The sequence below is a fragment of the Stenella coeruleoalba genome (assembly GCF_951394435.1).
Source record: "Stenella coeruleoalba genome assembly, chromosome: 4".
NCBI classification, from domain to species: domain Eukaryota; kingdom Metazoa; phylum Chordata; class Mammalia; order Artiodactyla; family Delphinidae; genus Stenella; species Stenella coeruleoalba.
Window position 1 is genome coordinate 134,429,357 of NC_137149.1, and position 12,337 is coordinate 134,441,693.

The following is a 12,337-nucleotide window of genomic DNA, read 5'->3' on the forward strand; positions in this document are numbered from 1 at the left end:
ATGCTATTCAATGTTTTCATAATAAAAACATTAATGCAAAATATAGTAATGAATGATCTTTCTAAAAAGTAAATCAGAAAATCATCTCTCACCCTGTTTTTAATAAACCTCAATGGTCTCTAATCACGTTCATCATAAAGACTCCTTAACTTAGCTTATTTACCTCCAAAGCATCATCCCTCGTGATGCCTCTGTTTCTTTATTCCACTCCAGGCCCACTGGTCTTCTTTCAGTTACTAGAACACGCTACAGAGTCTTTGCTTATATTGATCTCTGAGGCTGGAGTACCTCCCTCAATCCCCCCATCACCATTGCCTAGCTAAGCTCTATCCTTCCTTCAGACTTCAGTTCAAACATCACTTCCTTAATGAAGCCAATGATTGCCCTTCCTTGGTCAAATCTTCCAATTTGTACCTCTTCTTAAGAGTTCTTATAACTGTTTGATTTTATGTTTATTTTATGATTATCTGATTATTGGTAGTGGATTTCACAAGGCCTGAAATTTTATCTTATTTCTTGACAATTTTATCACTAGACCCTAGTACAGTGCCTGGTATGTTGTAAGCACTTGATATCACTTGTGGGATAAATGAGAGGAAGGCAGAATAAATGGAATTTACCCAGTTTTCCTTTTTTAAACCATGAAAATTTTGGATTATGACTATATTTTTTGGAGTAATTCTATGAACATTGGTTCATTGTTCTGTTTTGTAAATAAGTTCATTTGTATCTTTTTTTTAGATTCCACATATAAGTGATATCATATATTTGTCTTTGTCTGACTTATTCCACTTAGTATTATAATCTCTAGGTCCATCCATGTTGCTGCAAATGGCATTATTTCATTCTTTTTTTATGGCTGAGTAGTATTACATTGTATATATATACCATATCTTCTTTATCCGTTCATCTGTTGATGGACACTTAGGCTGCTTCCATATCTTGGATATTGTAAATAATGTTGCTATGAACACTGGGGTGCATGCATCTTTTCAAATTAGTGTTTTCATTTTCTTTGGATATATACCCAGGAGTGGAATTGCTGGATCATACAGTAGTTCTAATTTTAGTTTTTTGAGGAAACTTCATACTGTTTTCCTTAGTGGCTGCTCCAATTTACATTCCCACCTATTTTCTAGGGTTCCCCTTTCTCCACATCCTGGCCAACATTTGTTATTTGTAGACTTTTTGATAACCATTCGGACAAGCATGAGGTGATATCTCATTGTTGTTTTGATTTGCATTTCTCTAATAATTAGCAATATTGAGCACATTTTCATGTTTCTGTTAGCCATATGTGTATCTTCTTTGGAGGAATGTTTGCTCAGATCTTCTGTCCATTTTTTGATTTTTTTTTTTTTTTTTTTGATATTGAGTTGTGTGAGCTGTTTTTATATTTGGGATATTAACCCCTTGTTGGTCACATTATTTGCAAATATTTTCTCCCATTCCATAGGTTGTCTTTTCATTTTGTTGATGGTTTCCTTTGTTGTGCAAAAGCTTTTAAGTTTCATATTTTCCCATTTCTTTTAAGGTTCATTAAGGTCCCATTTGTTCCTTTTTTCTTTTGTTTCCTTTGCCTTACGAGACAGATCCAAAAAAATATTGCTATGATATATGTCACAGTCTTCTGCCTATGTTTACTTCTAGTAGTTTTATACTATCCCATTTTACATTTAGGCCTTTAATCCATTTTGAGTTTATTTTTGTACATGGTGTTAGAGAGTGTTCTAATTTCATTCTTCTATATGTAGCTGTCCTGTTTTCCCAGCACCACTTATCGAAGAGACTGACTTTTCCCCATTGTCTATTCCTTCCTCCTTTGTCATAGATAGACCATAGTGTGTGGGTTTATTTTTTGGGCTCTCTATTCTGTTCCATTGATCTATGTGTCTCTTTTTGTGCCAGTACCATACTGTTTTGATTACTGTAGCTTTGTAGTATAGTCTGAAGTCAGGGAGTGTGATAACTCCAGCTTTGTTCTTTTTTCTCAAAATTGCTTTGGCTATTCAGTGTCTTTTGTGGTTCTATATCAATTTTTGGATTATTTTTTCTAGTTCTGTGAAAAATGTCATGGGTATTTTGATAGAGATTGCATTAAATATGTAGATTGCTTTAGGTTGTATGGATATTTTAACAATAGTAATTCTTCCAAGCCACTTACACAGGATATCTTTCTGTCTCTTTGCATCAGAAATTTATTTTTAAGGAACTTGATGCAAATATTTACTTTTTGGGAGGATACTATACAAGTAATAATAATGACAATACTTGATACTTAAATAATGGTGTTGATATGCCAGGCTTGATATGCTTTAAACATATTAATTTATTTGGTCCTCAATACAATACTACAAAATAGGTATCATTTTATCATCCTCATTTTCCAAATGTGAAAAAGCACAGAGAGTAAGTAAGTTGCTTAAGGACACAAAGAAAGCACATAGCAAGGGTGTGGTCATAGAAAGTCCATGCTTTTAATCACTAAGCTATATTGCTTCTCAAGAACAAAGACTACTTTCTATATTTAATTCAATTAATATACCAAGAAAGTTTGTGTAAGGTGGATAACGTTGTCTCTATTTGAAAAATTAGGGAACTGAGGTTCATAAAGGGGAGATAACCCTCCAAACATCACAGATATTATAAGTGTACAAGTCTAAAATTTCACTGAGATTAAGTATCCTTTTTCATGAAACTGGTTCTAAATCTGTAATTCTCATCCTATCACATGTAGACAATGAAACAATATACATCTATGAATGCAGTATTCTCAAAAAAATGTACTTATAGGCTATGCATCTCAATACCCAACTTCTTTGTATATCCTGTTACACAGTGTTCTTGGTGGGGGCATGAAAAAACAGGATATGTGTTGATAGGGCTATGTTAGGACTGATACCAGTCATGTAGGAGGCACTCAATCCATATTGATTGAATGAAATTCCATAATTTTGTCCATCAGTCATCTCCTTTTAGCAAGAGATTCAGTGGACATTCCTCACAGCAGTTGAAAATTAGGCACTGGGGTTTTGTTTGTTTGTTTTTGTTTGTTTTCTAGTTTTCAGAGTAGTTTCAAATTTTGTCTTTCTCAATATTTTCATTGGTATGTGAATGCGGAATGCAAATGAACTTTTGTTACTGCATGTTCACAGTACTAAAGATAGTTTTGGACAGATGATAAGCATTTAATCAATATTTGTTGAAAGGATAAATGGTGAGAGAAGACACATCTGGTAAACAAATATCTACTTTCATTAGAAGCAAAATTTGTTTTGAGGATAAAATTATTTGATATTAATATATGCAAAAAACTATGTGTTTCTTTTTGAAAAATGGTTAAGGTTTCACCAAAGATTTTGGTGTCTCTCAAATATATTTGGGAAAACTATTAAACATACTTTAATTAACCTCATGACTAATAACTTTTTTACAGTTTAAAGTAAATTTATATATATTAACCCTAAGAATCTAAGTGTATAAGATATTAATGAATAGTATTAGTATGTTACAGAAGTTATTTACATTAATGAATCCATTACTGATTTATATAAAATAATTTTTCAAAGTTTATGAATGATATAATTAAGATGTTATACTTTTGTTTGAATATCCATAGCTCGGTCAGTTTTTAAGACATTCTGTTCTGAAAAGAACATTTAATGTCACTCTATCAAATCTTTTCCCAATTAAAAGAGAAAATGCTTCAATTATAGAACAAAAGAACAAACAAAAACACCCGGGAAGCAAAGTAGAATCTTCTAAATGGTAAGTGTGCTTGCTTGTCCTCACTGAATCACATGGCTGCTACATTTTTACAGTCCATAATTTAACTGTCATACAGAATCTCTGGGTGACATAAACTTTTTCTGTTTTCAAAGCAGTATATTTGCATCCCTCTTCTAAAGATTGGTTATATTTATGGCCCCAAGGAGTAATTAAGGGATTATAGTAGAGGACAATCTGCATGCTTCTAGAAATGAGTACTAATCTGGTCAAGAAGAGCTATTTCATTTTTATAAAGCCTGCTTTTCATTTACCTTTGTTGCCAAGATAGAAGAGTTACCTTAATGAGGTAAAGGTGACAGACTTTCTTTTAATTAACATGTTTTTCAATACAAAGTAATTGAAAATGAAGGCAATGCTTAAGTCAGTTATTGTGAAATTACATTTCATTGATATTTAGGCTTTTTTGACCAAATTGTACAAGCAAGCAAGATTGCACTAAGATAGATAAATAGCTACTATTGAATTATGGGTTAAACACTGACTATATAATAATGACTGTGACAGTGGTTTCGACTTTGATTTGGGGGGCGGGAATGGGGCTGGATTTAAACAATTTGATGTTATTGTATTCCAGACAAAAATTCCTTTTCACTTCGGTATCCATACCACCAAGTGGCATTATATTTCAGGAACTAACTGAGATTATATTAATTGCTAGGGAACTAGACTCTAAACAGAAAATTATTTAAGTATTACAATAAAATATAAACTTTAATATCTGATATGTCATTAGACTACTTACTGGTCAGTAGATCAAATTCATATAGATGTCATCTGAGTTTATTCCTGCTTACAGTCTAGACCTCTGCTGTCCATTATGGTAGCCACTAACCACATGACTATTGAGCACCTGAAATGTGGCTATTTCAGTTTGAAATGAGCTGTAAATCTGAAATGCACACCAGATTTTGAAAACTTAATTTGACAAAAAGAGTATAAAATATCTAATTAATAATATTTTATATGTTGAAATGATGATATTTAAGATATATTGTGTTAAAATATACCATTATGCTTATTTTCATCTGTTTATTTTTACTTGTTTAATATGGTCATAGGCTCATATTATATTTCTATTGAACAGTGAGGATCTAGAACATCCATGTTTAGGAACAGTGAATTCATCAATAAATTATGCTGAAAAAGAAGGTCTACAATAATGTCTCATTTTCAATTCCATTTCACACACTATCCTTTTTTTCTTTCACGGTACGTGGGCCTCTCACTATTGTGGCCTTTCCTGTTGTGGAGCACAGGCTCCAGACACGCAGGCTCAGCGGCCATGGCTCATGGGCCCAGCCGCTCCACGGCATGTGGGATCTTCCCGGACCAGGGCACGAACCCGCGTCCCCTGCATCGGCAGCATCAGCAGGCGGACTCTCAACCACTGAGCCACCAGGGAAGCCCCACACATTATAATTTTGCTTCTGTTATATGTTTTTTTATGACAGGGAGCAATAGCCCATTAACTTTACTCATAATCATTATTAATATGCAGTATTTCCTTTAAAATACAAATATTTAAAAGCTATTTCATTTAATTTAAAACCACTGCCTTATCATTTATGGTATAATTGTCATAATTTTCAATTCTATATCTATTTTTGACCCCAAAGGGGTTATTATCATTTCTTGAGTTATATTTGTTTAGATTCACCCATGTGTTTTATCTGTTCCACTGCTCTTCATTCTGTCTTTCATTTCTATGCTTCTATTTGAGATCATTATTCTTCTATCTAATGAACTCCTTTTAATGTGTAGGTTCATGTAGATTTGCTGTTGAGGAGTCCTCTCAGTTTTTGTTTGGAAACATTTTTATTTCATTTTCATTTTTGAGGAATATTTTTCCTGGATAAAGAATTCCTGGTTCACACATATTTTCTTTAAGCATTTTAAAGATGTCACTTCATTACCTTCTGCATGTTTCTTTTATGAAATATTTTTTCTTTGAATATAATGTCTTATCTGGCTGCTTTTTCAAATGTTCTTTATGCATTTTAAAAAGTTAATTTTACTCTAATATGCCTAGGTTTTCTTTCTCTCCACCACAGTCCTCCTTGGTATTTGCTGAAGTTCTGGATTGTGTGGATTGCTGTCCTTTTATCAACTGTGGAAAATTTTCACACATTATCTATTAAAATATTGCTTTTATAACATTTTATAACATTCTCTCTCTTCTTACTTTGAAAATATAATTACAGATATTAAATCTTTTTATTGTATGTCATATATCCTGGATTTCTTTCCTATATTACAGACTCTCTTTTCTCTCTGTATTTCAGTCTGTATATTTGCAAACAATCTCTCTTCTAGATCACTAATCCTCACTTCAATAGTCTAATCTGCAGTTAAACACATCTGTTGCATTCTTAATGTCAATTATATTTTTAATTCTATAATTTCCATTTGATTATTGTTTATAAATTCCAGTTACATGGTGACATTCTCCATCTCATCAACAATTTTGTTAAGCATCTCTCTTCATTATTTTAAAGGCTATAATACATAACTCCAACTCTATAATACATAACTCCAACTCTCATTCACCTTTGGATCTGCTCATACTGTTTTCTTAGTTTCTGTCTTTTAATTCTATCATATTCTATTATGAAAAATTATAGAGATAATTTGATGTTTTGTCTCATACTATCTTCCTCCAGACAGAATATTCTTCTGCTTTCTCTCAGGTACTTTAGATATGGAGCAAACCAATTTTTTCCACTGTGGGATTTTGCTTGTTTAGGGCTGAGCTTCCCATTTTTGTGAGAATTGATCTAATTCTCATCATCCATGTTCCTAAGGTATATTTCTATGATCCTAACAGGAAGTCAGTGGCAATCACTAGAGTTCCTCCCCTAACATTTTTTCCTCCATCCTGTGAAACTGCCAGACACTCTGTGCAGATGCCCAGACCTTACCTTCCACTTCTGACTCTACTTCTTAGACTCTTGACCCAACATCAAATAAAATTTAGCAATGGCTTGAGGGGCAAAAAAACCCGACACAATGCTAGACTTTCATCAGTGTTCTCTTTTCTTTGGAACTTTTGTCCCCTCAGGTCCTGCTATCTTGGGACTGAACTCTAAGGTTTGCTTCTATAGACCCTAAGAAGGCCAGAACCTCAGCTTAGATTCCTATCTACTTCATGGCTGTCTTCTTAGCCTTAGGAACTACAACAGTCCTCCAAGGCAATGTTACACTCAAAGTTGTGCCCTCCCCATCCTTCCCACCAGGTTCCTGGCCCTTACAAGACACGGTTGTCTGTGTAGCTCTCCATTCTCTTGACTCATTTTTCTAAAGAAAAATGAGTGAGCTAACATGTTCAAGTGGCTGCTATCAGCTCCATGCATGTTTGGGTGAAGGGGGAGCAAGCTAAATAACAGAGGAGTGTTGGATGATTGAACATTGGGAAAGAATTACTAACTGAATGTCAAATAGCAAGGATAATGTCACCAAAACAAATTCTCTGGACTTCACAGGTTTAGCCTGGATCAAATAACCACATTTTGCTCAACTGTTCCTGGTCATAATGGAAATAAACATAAAATATTTTTGGCATGTATAGTCTCACATACATGAAACTTCGTGAAAAAACTGATTTCTCCTAAGATGAAACCTAGTACAGCCTTTTATGCGCTACAAGTACATTTTAAAACCAATTATATTATAAAGTATCTTCATTCCCCAAATATTCATCAATGAATAAATCAGTATATCAAATTATATTTTGAAAGTTTTATCATTTATTTAGTTGTGACTTCTGTCAGTTGATACTTCATCTTATTAAATTCACTATTATTACGATGTAACATCCAAACACTTGCAGTTATAATATGTATTTTAATATATACTTTCAAGTACCCTGAATCTCTAGAAGAGTCATTAGGACAATCCAAAAGCTAGGATTTGGGCATAATATGAACTACTTGATATCAGTGATACTTAGTCAATTTGGTTAGGGGCAAAAAGGTATTTTGTGAAATTTTTGTATATTTTTAAATTTGAGGTAATGTAACTAGAGGAGCAATCTGAGAGAATATTTTGGCTTAGGTTGAGTAGTACAATAAAGTCACCACTTACTGAAACAGGCTTTCTTTCCCCACAGATATATTCCAAAGTTATTATCTATTAATATAAAGGTAAGCTGACAGTTCTCTCACAAAGAAGTAATTCCATTTTGATGATGTCCTCCATCAGCTGCTCAAAGAAACATAATTGCTCTTCTAACCTCAAGAGATAGAAAAATCTGCTCTTGCAAGACATTTAATTATTTTTTCCTCAAAAATGTTCCTATTACAAAAACAGTATGTGTATTTGTTGCATTCTTTCTCAATGTATATTACTAGTGCTTTCATACAAAATATAATGCTGAATAAAGACACCTGATGAAAAGTCTTTTTCACTTTAGACTCTCATTCTGTGACCAGAGAATGCAATTACTTTCCAAATACCAGGCATGCTGAAACAAAGCAAATGATGTTATTATGTGTATGTGTTATCCGCTTGACTTATTTTCTTATTCTTTATTTCTCTGAAATTATAAAAGTGGAGAATAAAAATCATAAAAGGAATGTTCAGTATGTTTTACCTTTTGTGAGTTTTATGTGCAAATAAGAGAGCAAGGAAAAAGTGATTGAATTGTGGTAACACAATTTAATTCCAGTAGCCAATATATTTGGGGAAGATAGATAAATATGAAATTGCAAGACTTGGGGTTAATGTTCTACTTCTAACATGGTCTTGAAAAGGAAATCAGTTAGGGATAAGGATTTGGATCAATGGGTCTTAATTTTGGGGGGGAACATAATTATTTCCCCTTTGAAATTTTGATAAAACTTATGGAAATTTAATTAATAAAAATGGACTTATGCTATTTTTAGAATGGCATAAATTTTAGAACCTAAATTTTTTCTAAATTTTAGAACCTAAAATTTAGCATAATTTCAAAGGATTCAAGTCCTGAACTCTTTCAATATATTCTGGTTTAAGAAAACTTTATCTAAAATATCTCCACTAGGGCTTCGCTACTGGCACAGTGGTTGAGAGTCCGCCTGCTGATGCAGGGGACACGGGTTCGTGTCCCAGTCTGGGAAGATCCCACATGCCACGGAGCGGCTGGGCCCGTGAGCCATGGCCGCTGAGCCTGCGCGTCCAGAGCCTGTGCTCCGCAACAGGAGAGGCCACTACAGTGAGAGGCCCGCGTACCGCAAAAATAAATAAATAAATAAATAAATAAAAATAAAATATCTCCACTAGTGTACCTAGAATTACTCATCTAAGATTGGAACAATAAAACCCAGAATAAATGGTCAATGAATACTTGCTCTTCCATTGGATTCATGAATTAAGTTGAATTGAATTGGAAAAACAGCACAGAACTGATGGTTGATAGAAACCTTGAGCTCATGTCCTGGCTAGGAAACGCTAAGTGAATTACTTAATCACCTTGTTCTTTGTTCTATGGCTGTAAAATAAACAGTTGGTGTGATAGGTTAGTAGCTTTCAAACACAGACACTGCTTCACAATTACCAAATGAGTTGATAATACAATACAACTTCCTCATCTAACAATTCCCCAACTACTGTGGTCTGTATCCTTGCATGGAGCCCTGGAACCTGTATTGTCCTCTAGGTGTTAATGTGATGAAGTTAAACTGTAGCTACATAGTCCCCAAGGTTTCTACTAGCCATATGGTATTTTTTTCAGCAGTTACTTTTTTATGTCATGTGAACATGTAAAATATAATTCTGGTCACAGAAAATTTAGATGACCAGGAACATTTGAATTGTATTACATATGTTGCAACACGCTTGCATGTATTCTTTTATGATAAAACTTTATAGAATAATTTTTATTGTCTTTGTCTTAATTCTATTCTTCTATAATATATTACATGATATGAAAATCTGTTCATGAAAGAAAAATGAAAATTTAGAATGCAGGAGACAGTTGCCAGTCACAGCTCTTAAGACAACACAGTTCTTACATCTGTAATCTTGAATTGTTTAAAAATTTTCTAGACCAGAATTAGTTGGAAAAACATAGGTTGGAAAAGCTTCCTCCCTACCCACTAATTAATCCTTTCCAGCAATTTCATCCAGTAAGTCTCTTATTTGCTTTTAGTTAGTTTTCATCCCTTTCAACTGAACTATCACTATCACTTAAAACATTAGGTTTTCTTGAGGAAACTTATTCTTATTTGATGATTATAGAGCTCATTTCGAGGAGGCAGTTTTTTTTAGGAATATTTTTTAATCATCTTCTCTCCTTTAGTGTTACTGACCAATTTAACCTTTGCTTAATATGTTAATGTTTGAGATATTAAATGCTATTACAAAAGGGATTTCACAAGCAGGACAATCGATCATGTGGGTGCTTTCAAAATTTATACTGTTACTCTTGCACTGTCACTTTTTTCCTATGTTGCCCAGGGTTGTCATTAGCCTTGGTAACATAAACAAATTCCTGCTCTTACTCACAGCAGGGTATGTTGCCTAAAGTTCCCCATGTGGGAAGCAGCTAAATTATGCTATGACTTGAATGATCTTCCCTTGTGACTTCTAATTCTACATCCAATTTTAAAGACATTTGTTTTCTTGCTCTCTGGCATTTTAAGTAATATAGCTTATTTCTCCCAATCAGTAGCTATTTAAAAACTAAGGTTGTGCCTCAGTTTTAGCAGTTCTGGAAAATTATCTACCTCTTTACCACCAAGGTTGCTGAAAATGTATTTTATGTGCCTTAAGTTTTCCATTATTTTAAATCAGACCTCCCGAACGATTATTCCCAATAATTACTATGGTACTAAAGGAGATCTGCAGTTGGTTAAATCAACAGATGCAGAACCACAGGTTTGGAAGGCCTACGGAAAAGTTATATGCAGATTTTCCAGTGCACACGCATTGAGGGCCCTAACCCCTGCATCGTTCAAAGCACTATATATATATATATATATATATATATATTTTAAGCTGAGTTTTAGCTATAAAACACAAGATAAAAAAGGTTCTTTGATTTGTAATCTTGTGCTCATAAATACTATATATTTATTTATGTAGGTTAACTGGTATTCTTAATATTACTTATACCTAGAATTCTAATAAATGTCAAGCACTAAGAAAATCTTAGAGTCTTGTCTACAGAATTATCTCTTATATGTATTTATTGAATTTATAGTAAACTACCTCTCTAAATTTTTTACCTAATTCTTAAAAAGATATGGCGTATGTTTTCTTTATGCTCTTTTGAAAGTAAGATACTTACTATAGAAGAAAGGATACAAAGATTTTGGGGACGGTTTTTGAGCCAATGATATTCAGTTGGAGATAAAACTTTTGAGTGATGGGGATTAACATAATGAAGAATATAATTTTCTGAACAATAAGAAATCCACATAAAAGAAGGTAACATCAAATCATGAGGTACCAATTAATTTTTCACAAGGCAGTTTCTCATAAAGATGCAACAGATAATTAAAAAGCAAACTGACATCAAGAAAGAAAATTCAGGGCCCATGTCTTGGTCAGGGCCCCCTCAGGACTAAATCTCATTATACATCTGTGTCTAAAATCATATTTTGCTATATTAAGTAACAAATATTAAATAATGGCTAAGGTGTCAAGAAAGTTTCATTACACATCTTCTACTTAACATGACAGTGAAGTGCAGAGTAGGTTGAAGAAATGTGGCCATTAAAAATAATTAAAATTTTTAATTGCTAGTATTTAAAATGTTATAGCTCAGCTATCAAGGTAATTCAGATATCCAGAATGATATATATCTGTGCATTATGATTTTATCTTTATAGGAGGTAGATCTTATTGATGAATTGTCTTCAGTTTACCTTGGTGCCTATGCATATAATTTTCTTTACAATCAAAGATCTGAAGTTGGATTTAACACTATTCTTAGCAGATGATATCATAGGGGAGGCATAAATTCTTTACTGAAGATTATCTTCTCTTCCCATGGCTAAATATGTCTTAAATCTTGTAAGATGATTTGTAAAAAGACACATTATTCCAAAAATACAAATTATCTCATTTTGAATTTAATCTTGTAAACTGCTTCGAGGGTGAATAGAGATCTATGTAATCTATAGGATTATATGGAACATGACACTTAAACCCATCTTCTTAGAGAGTGGTTCTTACTTGCCTAGATTTTTGTTCTTTTTTAAACAATAGTGAAACAGGGCAATTGAATATAGCATTAATTAGAATTTTATGTAAAAATAATAATATATTGTATGCTGTTTGCTAAGGGGTCACAGAGCAAATTTTTAAGCAAAGGAAGGGTTACTGTCCCAGATCCTGTGCCTAAAGCTGTTCACTCTCAACTAAAGTCATGCAATTAATCCCCAAGGATAATTTTTCATGAATGTCAAATAAATGTAAAGTGCTGATCCTATAACAAGAAGTTAACTACCAGTTGATCTTTTGTGCAATAGATCATTGTTTTATTCAGCAATAAAAATGCTTTAAGTTTCCTTTATCAATTGAAAAGGTCTTGTTATATTATAGTCATTCTCAATGAAACTGGTGGTAT

The 12,337-nt window shown here is 33.1% G+C and overlaps 1 protein-coding gene across 2 annotated transcripts in view; it reads right to left on the reverse strand.

The window, feature by feature from the left end:
• LOC307185974 (uncharacterized protein) overlaps positions 1 to 12,337 on the reverse strand; it is a 640,401-nt gene that overhangs the window by 99,535 nt on the left and 528,529 nt on the right. The window lies entirely within an intron of this gene.